The sequence below is a fragment of the Lepus europaeus genome, chromosome 9 (genome assembly GCF_033115175.1).
Source record: "Lepus europaeus isolate LE1 chromosome 9, mLepTim1.pri, whole genome shotgun sequence".
Lineage (NCBI taxonomy): Eukaryota > Metazoa > Chordata > Mammalia > Lagomorpha > Leporidae > Lepus > Lepus europaeus.
In genome coordinates this window covers 46,047,105-46,061,054 of record NC_084835.1, presented here as the reverse complement: position 1 = coordinate 46,061,054, position 13,950 = coordinate 46,047,105, and positions in this window count along the sequence as shown.

The following is a 13,950-nucleotide window of genomic DNA, read 5'->3' as shown; positions in this document are numbered from 1 at the left end:
TACTACATGTGTGTCACCTTTGCACCATTTGTAAGGCCAAGAAAACCTGCTAAGCTGAAGCATCAGTCAGGGTCTGTCTAGATCCCCCTTGGGGATCTGATTGTCATTCAGGAATTTATTAAGCACCTACATTGTGCCCCTGGCTAGGCTCTTGGGTGGAGAAAAGACCAGTGTCTGCTCTTGTGCAGCTCACGGTCCAATAGCAACTGAGTTCAGTGGGACCTTTTTGCCCTAGAGTGTATGTTAGGGCCTTTTTCCCACTAAAAGAGTGTGCAGGAGTGGAGTCGTAGCTATTCAAGGGGAGCCCAGCCACCTCAGTAGAAGGGGGAAATGGCTGCAGGCAGGAGAGAAGCAACGGCTGTTAGTCCATCTTTCTGAGCTTTGGTTTCTTCATCTGTCAAATGGGATATTTTGAAGATCAAGTGATTTAGCCTGTGTGAGGTTCTGTGAATAGTACCTAGAAGAGAGAGTGTGCTGTGCACCTGTTAGCTGTCGTCGGCATCTTCATGCAGGCTCCAGATCTTCCTGCTCCTCCTTACATCTTGTTTTCATAATGGAACCCTGAAAATTGGTACTCTTGGCCATGCCATAACCCCCTGAGCCACTGAACTTTTGGGGGGAGTAATAAAAAACAAGAGAGAGAAAGTTGGCAACCTCCCGTTCTGCAATCACATAGCCGGTGCCTTCTCAGGTTTCCGCATCCACAGAGGCTCTGCAGCCTGTACGTGTTAATTTAAAGTGAACTCTAAATGGCAACTTGTGCCGGAGCCTCGGGCTGTGCAGACAGAGCCCTGCTCTGCAGAAGGTTCCAGGCCGATGGCTTCGATCCAGCCTTAACCCTGCACATACTCATAACGCTCGACTGATGGCGAGTGATTGAAATGTAAGTTTTTGTTGAGCTGAGATGCTAAATTCAGGATTGGGAGCATATGGATTGCTCCATATTTGTTTTCTGCATATCTGATGTTAGCAATTTAGAACATCCCTGGGACGCTCCCTGGAGAATTTCAGTTCTGTAAATGAAACAATTATTTTGGCAGTTTGGGAAAGATAGATGCATAACTTTCAGGGTATTTAAAGGGGAAATACACCTTCCCCAAGTCCCTTTCTCCCTTGCCAGATACAAAGAATGAAATCAGAGCGCCGAGGGAATAGATGGCGTAAGTGGGAGAATTGCCGGTCAGTGTGTTGTCTTCGCGATTGGATTTTGAGGACTGATGGCAAGGCAGGCGGCGAAAGCGCTTCTCTAAATCTGGGTGCAGAGAACTTGTAGAGAACACCACTCCTGGGGTATCGTGTTCATTCATGTGGTCAGCAGCTAGCTAACAGGCTCTCGCTGAAGTTCGGGAAGGACCCGTGCTCACCCTCGGGTACTGTTTACAGTGGGCAACGCTGTGCAGTCCAAACACTTGAGTTACAGGTAACAGAAAGTGGCTTACGTTAAAAAGAGGAAAAGCTGTTCTATTGGTGAGGTGGTGGCTTGTGAGAGCCAAGTGATGGGAAGCTAAGAGTGGGACCCAGGAAGTAAAAGCTGCAGGACCCAGGAGTCCCTTTGTGTCACGCATCTTACGTATCTGCCAGTCTTCCAATGTACCTTCTGATTTCCCCATGGTCCCCCTCGGTCTGCATGGCTGCTCTACGGTGCCTGAATTCCCGGATCTTCTCTACATCTGAGAGATCGTCTCAGAAGGAAGAGAGCCTCTTCCACCCAATTCTGAACTCTGGGAGAGAGGCTGATTGTCTCCATTGTCAGGTGTTCCCTCCAAGTTCCGTGAGCTTGGGGTGAGGAAGGGGGATGTGGAGCTATGTACAACCTTGTCGCTCAAACTTGTCCCTGGACCTGCAGCCGGGGCCACACCTGCAAGCCTGGTAGGAGTATCACTTCTTGCGATCCCCAGTTGTCTCTGTGAATGTGTTAGCAACAGAAGTAACTGGCTCTCTGTGTGTGAGGCGGGTGGGCAGGAGGTTGGTGTGAGCTGAGCAGATGGCCCAGAACATTCCTGCTACAATCATATAAATGTACTCCGCTCTGGAGGCTACTTCCGCAGAGAAACGTTAACTCTTAAGCACATCTGTAGAGCAGAGCGGCATGGGTCTTTTTCATGATGTAAATGAAACGTTTCGTGTCTATGTGATGCTTGCTCAGTAATTGCTGGATTCTCTCCTTGGCATGTGGCAGGCTTCTATTAGGATGTTTGCGACCTCGTGTTAATCTGAAGAGTTCCTGCTCCCCGGGGCTGCTCACGGGGTGGATTGGTGAACCTGCCAAGGTCAAGTATGCGACTCCCCCCGCCCATCCTAGGCTATGTGGCTATGACTGACTGTGGTCTTACTGGGGCTGCCCTTGGTCTCCCAGCCTGGGGCTCCTGCAGACTGCTTTGAACCTGACAGTGCCGACTTAAGAGACCATTCCCATCTCCAGGGGCGTCTCCTCCTTCCCTGTGCCGCTTACACTTGAGAATGCCCGCTCCGAGGGTCCGTAAACGGATCCTTGTGGCCAGGCCTTTAGCATTTGTCACTCACAGCACCTCTCAGCTGCTCTTTAGGGCCATCAACCTCACTTTTTTTTTAAAAAAAAATTAATTAATTAATTTAGAGACAGAGTTACAGAGAGGCAGGGGCAGGGGATGGGGTCTTCCATCCATTGGTTCATTCCCCAAATGGCTGCAATAGCTGGAACAGGACCAATCCAGGTCTCTCACATGGGTGCAGGGGCCCAAGCACTTAAGCCATGATCTGCTGCCTTCCCAGGCCATAGCAGAGAGCTGGATCAGAAGTGGAACAGTCGGGACTCGAACCAGCACCCATGTGGGATGCCAAGTGTTGCAGGCAGCCACTTAACCCTCTACACCACAGCGCCCGCCTGCCCTTAAAGTTCTGCTGGTGTCTTAATTTGGCAACTGGGGTGCAGAGAGGGTAGATAGCTGTGCAAGAAGTGGAAGCCGAGTATACACGCCCAGGAAGTCTGGCTCCAGCATTTGGACCATTAGGCCTTAATTAGCCTTTGTCTTCAAACAAAATCTCACACAAGGTCACATGAACCAGGCAAAATAAACAAGCGGAGCAGCTCTTGCGCATTGGCAGCGAGGCGCGTTTGGCTCAAGACTCTTCTCCCTCTCTGTGAAGCGTGAAGGACTCCAGGGAACTCCGTTTGCAAACCACCAGCCTGACCCGGTCTGCTCGTCTCACGAGCGCTGACTCCTCACAGACGTGGAGTGGCGATGCGTCTTATCAGAGCTGGGCGGCGGGCTCTCAACGGCAACTCAGGGGCCATCTATGCTGAAGAAGACATGGGGAGAGTGAGTAAGGAAGCCTTGCTCCAGGGCCTGCCCCTTCAGGAAAAGCACTCCCATCACATTGATCTTTTCTTTTCTTTTTTTTTTTTTTTTTAAATATTTATATGAAAGGCGGATTGACACCGAAAGAGGGAGAGATGGAGAGATCTTCCATCAGCTGGTTCACTCCCCAAATAGCCAATGCCAGGCCAGACCGAAACCAAGAGCTTCTTCCAGGTCTCCCAAATGGGTGCAGGGACCCAAGCACTTGGGCCAACTTCTGCTGCTTTCCTAGACACATTAGCAGGGAGCTGGATCAGAAATGGGAGCAGCCGGGACTTGAACCGGTGTCCATATGAGATGCTGGCAGGCAGGCAGCAGCTTTATCTGTTATGCCACAATGCCTGCTTCCCCCTCCCCATTTTTAAAAGTACTTTTAGAAGGTGTGGGTTGTAATTTTAAAAAAAGATTTATTTATTTGAAAAGCAGAGTTACACACAGAGAGGCAGAGAAAGAGGCACCTTGCATCTGCTGGTTCATTCCCCAAATGACTTCAACACCCAGAGCTGGGCCAGGCCAAAGCCGAGAACCCAGAACTGCATCAGGTGCAGGGGCCCAAGCACTTGAGCGGACTGCAGTACGGAATCGCCAGCCGGCTTTGCAAGCAGCAGTTTAACCCGCTGCACCACACCGCCAGCCCACCTCCCCAGGTTATAATTCCTCCCTGCTCTGTCCTGGTTGAGTTTTGCATGATTTACTGTCAAGTTCCTTCCTGGTGCTCAATTAGTGGATTTCCCCAAACTTCCAACCTGAGATGATTGCAGAAGGCCCCATTTTGAAGAAGACAGACCTGGCTATGGTGAGAGGCTGTTTCGATGCCAAGCCTCCACTCAGGTCGGAGTGGCCATTTGCAAGCTAGCTACTCATGCGGAAATGACTGGCACTGTCCCCACGGCAGCACAAACCTGGTTCCTGGTGCGGGGGACAGCTTGGGACCAGCTGCCCGAGCTGCCTGCACGCCCCGTGACACCCACTCAGGAAACTTCATTGTGATTTGCGCTCTGCTATCAATGGAGATTGAAAGTATTGATTGCAGTCGATTGCTGAGGACCAAAATAAAGTGAAAGGCTAATTGACTGCCGTGTCCTGCATCGATCGGGTGCCACAGTTCATCGCCACTGAAATTATTTTCAAGTACTTTGGTTTATCATTCCTAATAAATATAGAAATTGAGTAATCAAAATGACTTACATTCACATCGAACCAAAAGCTTTTAAGGAAGTGTCTATGTTTAAGTGAGTCCATATTCTAAGCCGGTTTTCCCATCAGGCCCCCAGGGCACATCCTGACAGCACTGGGATGCAGCCTGGCTTCAGAAACAGGCGTCATCAGCTCAGAAGTGGGAATCCCGGGCCCTGGCGCCTCCCCAGTGATGTCACAGGAACTGTGCACCTGGGATTTGGAGGAAGAGCCATCCGGCACGGCCGTGCAGTCCTTCTTAGCCATAAACCAAAGCTATTTTTCTCCAAGCAGCAAGACTTCATATTTATTTCACTCCCCTTGGCATTTCTCATAAATGCCTAACAGTTGTTTTCAGGTTTACAGTGATGTTAGCAGTAATGTGGTTAAATCAAAATCATCATTAGCCATATACCTATAGATTATATGGTGTGCCTTAGAAATACAGCTTTAAAAATAATAAAAAATAAATTTAAAAGAAGCTCTTGGCCTGCGCCGTGGCTCAATAGGCTAATCCTCTGCCTGCGGCGCCAGCACCCCGGGTTCTAGTTCCGGTTGGGGCGCCGGATTCTGTCCCGGTTACTCCTCTTCCAGTCCAGCTCTCTGCTGTAGCCCGGGTAGGCACTGGAGGATGGCCCAAGTGCTTGGGCCCTGTACCTGCATGGGAAACCAGGAGAAGCACCTGGCTCCTGGCTTCAGATCAGCGCAGTGTGCCGGCCGCAGTGGCCATTGGAGGGTGAACCAACGGCAAAAGGAAGACCTTTCTCTCTCTCTCTCTCTCTCTCTCTCTCTCTCTCTCACTGTCCACTCTGCCTGTAAAAAAAAAAAAAAAGAAAAAAAAAAAAAGAAGCTCTTGTGGGGCCGGCGCTGTAGCATATAGCAGGTAAAGTTGCAGCCTGCAGTGCCAGCATCCCATATTGGTGCTGGTTTGAGACCCAGCTGCTTTACTTCCAATCTAGCTCTCTGCTCTGGTCTGGGAAAGCGGTGGAAAATGGCCCAAGTCCTTGGGCACCTACACCCACGTGGGAGACCCCGAAGAAACTCCTGGTCCCTGGCTTCAGATCACACAGCTCCAGCTGTTATGGCCATCTGGGGAGTGAACCAGCAAATGAAAGACCACACCCCCTGCTTTTAAATAAATAAATAAATAAATATTTTTCTTTAAAGCTTTTGCATTCTGCAAAGCAGATACTTGAGAGTAGGGTTGAGATGCCACAGTTTTTTAAAAAAAAATTTTTTTCTTTGAAAGGCAGAATAGAGAGAGAGAGAAAGAGAAGGTGGGGAGGGAGGGAGGGAGAGAGAGATATATATATCTTCCATCCACTGGTTCACTCTGGAAATGATCACAATGGCCACGGCTGGGCCAGGCTGAAGCCAGGACTCGGGAATTCCATCTGGGTCTCCCACATGTACCTGAGCAATCATCCGCTGCTTTCCCAGGTGCATTAGCGGGAAGCTGGATGGGAAGTAGAGCAGCCAGGACTCCAGTGCTGCAAGTGGCAACTTAACCTGCTGCACTTGCTTTGAGAATCGGGGCTTTATAGCATAACACTGTCCAGCAGAAAAGCAGCCATATTGTTTCTCAAAAATACTACCATGCATACAATCTAACAATAGAAACCACCATGGTGACAGAAAAAGTGCGTTAGGATCACAGCATCTAGAAACCTTGTCAGTGACACATAAAGCAAAAAGCCAGGGACCTAGTCAAAGCAGTAGCTCATTTTTGTGTGGTTAAAACACACATGCATACCAGAATCAATATGGCCGTGGACTGAGAAAAGACCCAGCGTTTGCTTGTAGCCTTGGAAAGCTCACAGCTCATGAGCAGTTGTAGAGCGGTAGAAGGGGATTATCTGAACCCAGACTGAAAGTGGTAGTGACCGTGGTGGGAAGTGTGGTGCCATCACGTGCATTGTAAACCGAGGCAGCCAGTAGGTGTTTGAGGTGTGAACTTACCGTGTGGCTACACAGTTCTGCCCAGCTGGGTGCATTTTCTGTGTTCACCTAGAGTTTCTTGCAGATCTGAGCAAACACATTATTTTTACTATATTCAAACCGTTCCTCAATATATCAATTGACTTAGAACAATTTCAACATGGAGCCCGTATAAAAATGATTAAGGAGATCCGTTAGTTTTTTTGTACTAAGTCTTTGAAATTGTGTGTGTGTTGCAATTTCTCATTTCAAGGTCTCTGGAATCATGCACAGCTCACAGCCACTACACTGGACAGCAAAGGTGTAGGGAGGAAGAATACTGGACCGTGAGGTTACAGAGCTGGACAAAGCTGCAGTGGAAAGTGGAGCAGAGGGTGTAGGAGCTCCCTCTTCCTGCTGACCAAAGACAGGGATTAAGCCCATACTCCATACTTTATGTACTTATGAAAAAGAGAGATTTCTGTTTCAGAAAGCAAGTTCTGGGGTGAGTGTGGCAATTAGTGGGTTAGACCTCCACTTGGGATGCCTGCATCCCATGTTGGAGTGCCTGGTTCAAGTTCTGTCTACTCCACGCTTCCAATCCAGCTTCCTGCTAATGTGTCCAAGTATTTGGGCCCAAGTCATCCATCTGGGAGACCTGGATTGAGCTTGGCCTAGACCTGCTTTTGCAGGCATTTGGGGAATGAACCACCAGATGGAAGATCTCTCTCTCTCTCTCTCTCTCTCTCTCTCTCTCTTCATGTCTTCCTCTCTCTCTATCTCTCAGTCTTGCAAATAAATAAATAAATCTGTAAAACAAAAGAGGGATTCCTATGCTTAATTGACATTACAAGTCTACTTCATTTATACCTCATTTTTAATTATCATCATTTAAATTTTTATTTATTTATTCATTTGAAAGGCAGAGAGAGGGGCCAGCGCTGTGGCATGGTGCATAAAGCCACTGCCTGCAGTGCTGGCATCCCATATGGGCACCGGTTCCAGTCCTTGCTGCTCCACTTCCATTCAGTCTCCCTGCTAATGTGCCTGGGAAAGCAGTGGAGGATGGCTCAAGTGCTTGGACCCCTGCACCACACATGGGAGACCCGAATGAAACTCCTGCCCTGGCTTCAGCCTGGCTCAGCCCTGACCATTGTGGCCATTTGGGGAGTAAACAAACCAATAGAAGATTCTCTCTCTCTCTCTCTCTCTCTCTGCCTCTCCTTCTCTATAACTCTGACTTTCAAATAAATAAATCTTAAAAAAAAAAGGCAGACAGACAGACGGATGGACATCTCTCATCTCCTGATTCACTCCCCAAATACCCACAACAGCTGAGACTGGACCAGGCTAAAGCCGGAAACTTGGAACTCAGTTGGCATCTCCCACATGGGTGGCAGGGACCCAAGTACTACAGCCATCACTGCTGCTCCCCACCATGCACATTAGCAGAAAGATGAAATGGGGAGCAGATCCAGGACTTGAACACAGGGACTCCGATGGGGGATGCGGGCATTCCAGGCAGCGTCTCAAGTGTTCTCCCAAACACCTGTTCCAAGCGAAGGTCGTGCAAGTGTCAAAGCACACTCTGATGGTCAGACAGCTGTCGCTCACCTGTAGGAATTTCTCCAGGGGAAGAGCCAAGCCTCCAGAGCTCTACAGCTGTGGTGCCGCATGGACACAGGCTTGGCTGGGAGCAGGTGTAATCAGTATTTCCTGAGCCGACCGTGACTCATTTGTCAGTCTGTGACTACATTTGCAGTGTAGTTTAAGTTCTTGAATGGCAATATGACAGGGCTAGAAAAGTTTGAATAGAATTCTCTGCCTTTTAGCCTGCTAGTCTCACCACTCACTGATCCACTCATTCATTCACTAAGCAGTCATTGGCCACGTGAGCACGTAGCTCGTCACCTCCCTTCTCATCCTCTGTGCCTCGGCCAGGTGTGATGCTCTGGTCTCCCCAAGCGCATCGAGCTCTTCCTCTTTGGCCTTGCACGAGAACTTAGGCACCTGGCTCGTCCCTGCTCCTCCCTCAGGCCTGTGTTCAGCCATTTCTTCATTAGAGATGAGGTCTGAGCAGGACCTCTCCCCCTCAGCCTCACATCAGCGCACTGTCCTATCACTGTGTCTTCCTCTACTGTGTGCGGCAGGAATTTAAAAGCTCTGTAAAGGCACCGATCCTAGTCCTTGTGTTTTGCCTGCAGCTCGCACACCTTCAAGGCTGCAGCTCGAGACTCTCCTAATAGCATGGGCAAGACCCGATGAGAGTTCAGCACCAGCACTGAGTGAGCAGTGGGTCGGATTGCAAGACCCTCTGGGCTTCCTTGTCTTGCAGCCTCCAAAGTAGCTTTCATGCCAGAGTCTGAGTAAGTTTTTTAAAATCCAAATCACATCACGTCATGCCCTTACTAAATGCTCTCAGTAGCTTCTTGTGGTTCCTAGAATTCAATGCAAACCCCTAGTCATACCCCAGAAGGGCTGCCATGGTCTGGCCCTTGCCCACCTCTCTCTTTCCCTCACACCAGCTTTTTCAATCATCCTCCATACTGACACCTGGTCTGCACTGTCTCCTGTCCTTGGACAACCGAGCTCTCTCCCATCTCCAGGCCTTTGCCTGTGCTGTTCCGTCTCCTTGGAATACTCTTCCTCCACCCCCAGATTTTCATATGCTCAGCTCATTCTTCATCCTAACTCAAAAGTCACCTCCTCAGAGAGGCCTTCCCTGACTACTTGACCTAAAATGACCTTTTCTGACTTCTCTCTCTATCATCACTCTGTTGTATTTGCCTTATAAAGTTCATGTCTATGAGTCATGATATTATTTATGTGTTTCTTTTCTTTTTTTTTTCCTTTTGCCTCTCTCCTCCTTTAAATTGTGAACTGAGGGTTGGGTCCTGGGTATCCTAGCTGCCTCCCTAACAGCAAGCATTTGTAGGTTCTTAGTTATATTTTCATATGAGTGAGGGACCGGAGTGTGTGTGTGTGTGTGTGTGTGTGGTCAATTAGCCATGAGTGGTAAAAGGGATGGAGTCAGGGATTTCTGGCTTAGGACTCAGAGCCACTTTGTCTTTGTTTGGGTTCTTACCTAAGAAGGCCCAGAAACAAGCATCCTGAACAGGTAGTTTGAGAGGGGAATGGGCTGGGAGAGGAGAGGTGAGCAAGGCCAGTTCTCAAGCTCCCTACCTTGTGGATACCTAGAGACACCTGGGGAGCTCTGGGAAGCTGAGTAGAACACGTGTGTCAGAGCGACGCCTCCCATTCCCCCTGCCCTGGGAGGGGTGGGGGAGCTGGGATTGGTACCCAGGAGTCTTCTGTAAGTCAATTCTCTTGCACATCTGGCCTGCAAGGTCCAGTGGGCTTCAGCTCCCATGTCAAGCCTGGGGGCAGCTGGGAGACTGCAGAGCGCTACAAGAGTAAAGCCCAAGGAAATGCGGCCAGAACACCAGCATCCACTGCCCAAGTTGGTGGCCAAAAGAAGGCCCACAGGAAGGGAACATCCAGAGGGTAGATACCAAATCCGGCTTAGGGAATTTGGGTAAGACTCACCTGCAGTGAATCTTCATCCAGGTGAAGATGTCTAGCAGACAGTTGTAAAAATGAAGGCAGCTCAAAAAGTTTGTGGAAAATGGAATTAGTAAAGAAGTTTATTTTAGTGCAAAAAATGTTGAAATCAGGCCGGCGCCGCGGCTCACTAGGATAATCCTCCGCCTTGCGGCGCCAGCACACCGGGTTCTAGTCCTGGTCGGGGCACCGATCCTGTCCCGGTTGCCCTTCTTCCAGGCCAGCTCTCTGCTGTGGCCCGGGAATGCAGTGGAGGATGGCCCAAGTCCTTGGGCCCTGCACCCCATGGGAGACCAGGAGAAGCACCTGGCTCCTGCCATCGGATCAGCGTGGTGCGCAGGCCGCAGCGTGCTACCGCGGCGGCCATTGGAGGGTGAACCAACGGCAAAGGAAGACCTTTCTCTCTCTCTCTCTCTCACTGTCCACTCTGCCTGTCAAAAAAAAAAAATGTTGAAATCTATGTATAAAAGGGGTCTTCAGTAGACTCATGAAAAATGTACTATGGAGGCTGGCGCTGTGGCACAGTGGGTTAATGCCCTGGCCTGAAGTGCCAGCATCCCATAGGGGCGCCAGTTCAAGACCTGGCTGCTCTACTTCTGATCTAGGTTTCTGCTATGGCCTTGGAAAGCAGTAGAAGATGGCCCAAATCCTTGGACCCGCCTGGGGGACCAGGAAGAAGCTCCTGGCTACTGGCTTCAGATTGGCACAGCTCTGGCCATTGTGGCCATCTGGGGAGTGAATCATCGGATGGAAGACCTCTCTCTCTCTCTCTCTCTGCCTCTCCTCTTTCCATTTAACTCTGACTTGCAAATAAATAAATAAATATTTTAAAAAAGAAAAATGTACTATGAAAAACTATACATGAATTTTAACATTTTTGCACCAAAGTAAATTTACCTTTTAATTCCATTTTCCATGAATTTTAAAAATTATTTATTGCTGCATTTATTTGAAAGGCAGAGTGATAGAGATACAGAGAGACAAAGAGAGAAACAGAGCGAGATTTTCCATCAAATGGTTCACTCCCCAAATGGCTGCAATGGCTGGGACTGGGTCAGACTGAAACCAGGAGTGTAGAACTTTATCTTGTTCTCCCACGTGGGTGGCAGGGACCTAAGCACTTGGACCATCTTCCACTGCTTTCCCAGGAGCATTAGGAAGCTGGATCAGAAGTGGAGCAGCTGTGATTTCAACCAGCACTCTTTTGGATGCTGGCATTAAAGGCGGCAGCTCAACCCACTGCACCACATCATTGGTATGGGAAGGAACTGTTTTTGAGTAGTAGCCTGATCTACTGCATTGGAGAAAGAAAGAGAGAAAAGAAATGGAGGAGTCCCTGTCTGACTTCTTTCCTGGGTTGTGCTACATTATCATTGCTTTCTGTTGTTGAATTGTCAGAGCCCTGGTCTGGGTACTGTTGACTCAGTTGGGGTTGCTGGTGTGAGTGGCTTGGACAGAACTGGTCAGAGGGCCTGGGTGCATCTTCTTCAGCATTGTCGAGGGACTCGCTGCTCAGAGGACCTTCTCCAGAGCCCTGAGCCTCATCACCGCAGAGAGACAGGTGCACATTGTACCTGTTACCCCACCCTCAGCATGGTCGAAGGGTTGAGAGACAAGAAATGGGAAGCTGGAGAGAATCAATGACTTTGAACAGGCATATCTTCTCTTTGATCACGAAGGTTTGCGATTTAGTATCTTTCAAATCTTTAGCTTACAAATCCATGCGAGCCAAGGAGATAAAACACACATTGCTACCATTACAGAGGATGAGCCGGTAATTATCATCGAAGAGTACAATTGCAAACACATTTTATTTAAATATTTATCTTAGAGGACTGCGGTTTGAGAGTTTACAGTGCTTCTAGCGAGCGCAGCGGTTTGGAAGCCAATGAATGACCTCTCCTTTCTGGCTCTTGGGCTGGCTGCTGGAGGCTGGGGCCCCTCTCCCTGGATCCCATCATCCCAGCCTCACCAGGCGCATGGGAATGACTCGCTATATTTTCATGAAATGAATAAACTGTAAAATTGGAACAGAGCAGCCCATGGAGAGGTGGAGGATTGGAATGAAATGACATTTAAGAAAATCTTGCATGTTCAAGGTAGAAAATTCTGGCTTCTCCCCCACTTTGAATGGAGCATACATGCAAGAGTATGTGATTTTGTGCAACATAGGGATGGTAAATATCCCCAAATTACATAAATATGCTTCCCCCCTTATAACCTCAGATATAGACTTTTATGAGCTCTTCAAAATAGAGGTTGCTCTGTGCACACAGAGGTTTGTTCTTCAGATTAGCGTTTATTTATCGACAGCTGGGGTGATACAGGGCCGACTCCTATGTTGAGAGAGCGGCAGTCACTCAGCTAATTGTGTTTATCACCCTCAATTCTTTATCTGCTGATAGCAGTGGAGCTTTCTGAAGTTTTCATGTGCCACACGTTCATTTCCCTAGCTGCAGTGAATACGGTTTTCATATTTATGTGAAACTGCTAATGTGTTGCTCCCTAGATCATGAGCAATGGGTTTCTGACAGTTCTGTTCATTAGTCAGCTTGGGGGGAAAAAAAAAAGAGCACCCATTGATATAGAAGGAGAGTGGGAGCCAGCAATTGAGAGCACAATTGAAGCCACATTGGATTTAAATATTTATCTTGTGAGTTGATTCATACAAAACAAGAAGCCACCGTTTTTGTAATTTATGAATGACTTTGCCGCCGAAATCTGCAGAGCAAGATGGCTGTCGGGGTTGGGTGTGATGCAGTCCATGGCTGCGGGTGAGGAGAGTTAAATAACATCCAGCGATTCCCTGTGATGTGTCATTAAGACGGCTAAGTGTGAATGTGCGGAAGATGATAGCGCCGTGCAGCTGTTCACTTCCGAATCCCAACTCTGCCTTGTGGGCAGAGAAGAGCTTAGAGACAGCGTTCGGTGCCAATAACACCATGAGCAAATGCATACAGATGTGAGCCACAGCCGATTGCTCTTCCAAGGACTTCATTCATGTCAACTCTCTGCGATCAGTCCTGTTGATGCCTCTGCTTTACACAAGGGGGTTAAGGAATCTAGCACATGGGGCCAGCGCTGTAGTGTAGTAAGCTAAGCCTTCTCCTGCAGTGCCGGCATCCCCTGTGGGCACCAGTTCCAGTCCCGGCTGCTCCACTTCCAATCCAGCTCTCTGCTAATGGCCTGGGAAAGCAGTGGAAAGTGGCCCAAAATCTTAAAAACAACAACAACAACAACAACAAAACTAGCACAGGTCATACTAGCTGAACTTAGCAAGTTTGTAGGACAGGGTTTCTGAGGGTTCAGCAGAGACACCTGACTCCTCATTAGTTCTGGTTGCTGTTTGTCCACTGTTTGATGATAATTAGCTACTATGCCTTAAATATTTTTTAAAGAACCTTTTATGTATTAATTTTATTTATTTGAGACAGAGAGAGAGAGAGAGCTCCCATGGACTGGTTCACTCTCCAATGCCTGCAACGGCTGTGGCTGGGCCAGGATGAAGCTGGGAGCCAGGAACTAAATCCGGGTCTCCCATATCAGTGGCAGGGACCTAAGTACTTGGGCTATCACCCGCTGCCTCCCAGAGTGCACGTTAGCAAGGAGCTGGAATTGTGAGCAGAGCCAGGACTTGAAGCCAGGTACCCCAACAGGGTACGTGGGCATCCAAGGAGTATCTTAGCTACTAGGCCAAACACCTGTCCCTCCAGCTTAAATATTAATGCGTGGTGCTGATTCCACGTCCTGTGTCTTGCCAGGCGACAAAGGGCGACAATTTCATCCATCTTCCAGTTAGTTGGCTTCCATGCCTTTAGACCATCCAAGGAGGGTTAAGCTAGGAAAGTTCAGATGCCGTGGGCACCTGCCACCCCTCTCCCTCCTTCCCCACCCAGGATTCTTGGGGGTTTTGCCAGCTGACCTTGGCCTTCCAGATTCCTCCACTCTTGCCTTCATA